Raw genomic sequence first — 3357 nt, forward strand, 5'->3', positions numbered from 1 at the left:
CAGGCTCCCCTGGAGCTTTTTGAGGAGCTTGTTTACACCCAGACACTGCACAACAGGACTGATTCAATCAGACTATTATTCAGACCTAAAATTTTTTGGGGGGGTGAATTTTACTGTTTTGCTCTTAGAGCCTTATGAGAGAGCTTCAGACAAGGCGGCTTGGCGAGTTTGAAGTGTCTGTATGCAAAATGGTTACGTCCAGATGCATCAGCACAGCTTATTTTGAACGCTCTGAGCTCCCCATCACACTGTAGATCTATAGGAACCCCTCACAAAATCTCACAGAGGGAGGACATCATTTGTACTTTGGTTACAACTACAGCTGCGTGATTATGAAAAAAGAAAAATCCTTATCACCATTATTTTGGTCACCAATAAAACCCCAATTACAGCAGTTATCCACAGACCTTTGATGCATGTTCATCAAACTTGTTGATGATCCACAGTGAACCTAAATTTGCAACTTTCAGACCAAACAGAAAGGATTCAGGCCAACAGAGTAAATTATGGTAGGAGTTGTCAGATAATATCTTGAGCACTTATGACCAGAAAAACACCAGTGTGACTTTGATAACACCTTTGACCAGAGGAAGTCTGACACCCACATGACATTCAAACGGATATATGGCAAAACAATTGATGACTGAATTACTTTTTTTGTGATGATCAGGAGGCAAAATTGAAATCACAATTCACATTTGGTCAATTGCACAGCCCTGGTTCCAGCAATGTTCAAATGTATGATGACTACAGAGGAAAATGTACAGGCGTCTGGATGTCTTGAATATTTTCTTGAACAGTCCACAGCTTCAAAACATAGCACATGTGCAGCAGCTGATGCTGCTGCTTCTCTCTCATAATGAATAAGATGCTTCAAACGAAAAGTAAAGTAAGCCACTATCATATGTAGCATAATTCACATCATTCATTATTACGATTGAATGGACTCATTTGTGATATAGAGTATCTTATTCCTGAATGGTACTGCAAATATGTCTGAATGAAGCCCCAGCCAGTTGCCACAGTCTGTAGCACCTTTGTGTGCAGCAAAGAGCGTTGATGCTGATTACTGAGTACTAAGCTGCCTCTGTTTGCTCAGTGTGAAGTACCACAAAGGGGAGCAGCTGCAGCTTAACACAAATGATTTTGTTGCACTAAAATGATACAGTATAAAAAATGACTTTAGTGACATAGCCATGCTTCTTTGTTTGAATATAAGAGATAGTAAATTACTTTGACACCAGAAATTAAGTCTTTTGATTTTTAATTGGGCATTACAACAAGTCCCATGAAATAAATAGATGGAGTGGATTGAAATTAATCCTTTCCTGAAAGTCCCTTAGATATAGGCTCCAAAAGTAAAAGTCCCCTGATGTCTACGTATGAAACAAACAGTTTATCCATCCATCTATCCATCCTTCCATCCATCCATGCTTATTCCTATTCAGGATTACGAGGACCCTTAAAGGAAAATAAAGACTCAATTCACAAATCAATGCAAAATTGATTTAGGTAACGATTCAATAGCACAACTCATTGTAGTGAAATGAGTTACAGAAAATGTAGTTTTCATTGTTTTCAATGTAGTATTTACATCTGATGAATCTACTTCTTTTACTCTTTCTCTCATAGACATTTGTTTTGTTTTACATAACCTGAGGGATGTGTTGTATGTTAACAGCGCATTCTACCTTCCATGATGGGATGAATCAAATACTTTTCTTTGTTTTAATTTAATTTTTTTTTTATTTTGAGCAGTCACAGAACAAGAGCCAGTGGCTCTGACACTATGAATGAGGATAATGTTTATCCTCATTCATAGCTGTGAAGACATGTGAGTAAATTCAAAGAGGCATGTGCTTTTTTTTGTCTTCAAAATTAAAACTTTCTTCCATATCTTGTAAAGGACAAGGTGTAACAGGCTAATTCAGAACGTTATCTGTTAAACACGTTTGACAGACGTTAGGAACTTGTCATTGACTGCAGATTGTGAAATAAAGAAAAGAGACTATTTGGTTTGCCGAATGTCGTGATGCTTTGCAGAAGCACAAACTGGGAATATTAGACACTGGTGGGATCCCCACAGATGGAGGCCAGAGGCAGGATGAAGAGGGCAGTGGGTCTTTATGGCACAATCATTGTGTGAAAGTCACTGATTGAGGCAGTGTTGAGTGCCTCTGTTGGGTCAGTGTGAATCACAAAAAGAGAGTAATGAGAGGAATGTCTTTTTTGGTGGGGGGCCGAAATGATGCAGATGCGTAAATTATGAAACTGCGCGTATATATAAAATAATGTTTGATTTTATATGGATATTTGATATGTCGCTAGTCCCACTATTTATTCATTTATCCATACAATAAATAAAATAAATACTCAAGTAAGCACCACTCCTCTACCTCATCCCGCTGAACATTGTAGTGGTTCTAAAATGCAATTGTTTAATATTATTTTTTTTATTTAACAGCTGCTACTGTCAATTTTAATGATATGCTGCTGTGAAAAGGGACTGCTAATGAATAGCATTTTGTTTGTGTTTTGAGTTTGTTTAGATAATGTGCAGCAACAATACAAGAATCTATCTATCCATCTCTGTCCATTTTTAAATTTTTTTTAAAAACACACTTTTTAAATGTGCTTTTACTTAACATATAATAATGTACTGTATAATATCCAATGTTATTATTTTCTAATGTTTTATTGTATTTCTATGTTCTTATGTTTTTATATTTTTGTCATTTTATTAGATTCTGCCTTTTAATTCTGCTTTGTAAAAGCACCTTGTAACTGTGTTTGGAAAGGTGCTATACAAATAAAGCTTATTATTATTATCTATCTATCTATCTATCTATCTATCCATCTATCCATCTATCCATCTATCCATCCATCCATCCATCTTTTACTAGGTGCTTTAACTATTCAGTGCAAGGGTAATACTAATACTATAATTACATATACGTGTCTTGGATTTTAATTTGAAATTCTATCATATAAAATGTAATATGTATTTATGTATGTATTTTCTAGATCACGTGAGGAGAATAGTATGAGGAAAAACATGGTAAGGCGCAATTCCTTATCCAACCACTGGAGGTCGGTATTGGCGCTACAATGGAAAATAGTGCTGAAACTTTATTCTCGTTATCTCAGTTGCAAGGTTATGCAATTTTGAAAGTCACAATATTTCATTTTCGGAACATTACTGAATCAAATTGCATCCTCACAGTTTGAAGGTGTTTATTTCTTCTGAGCCGTGCAGCCGCAGCACCGTGTCGTCCAATCAGAGCCTCCTCCTCCAATGACGTCATCCTATCGCCCGCGCAGCCTTCTGGGAAACAGAGTCCTCGCTCCCAGTAATTC

The sequence above is a fragment of the Cololabis saira genome, chromosome 5 (assembly GCF_033807715.1).
Source record: "Cololabis saira isolate AMF1-May2022 chromosome 5, fColSai1.1, whole genome shotgun sequence".
NCBI lineage: Eukaryota > Metazoa > Chordata > Actinopteri > Beloniformes > Belonidae > Cololabis > Cololabis saira.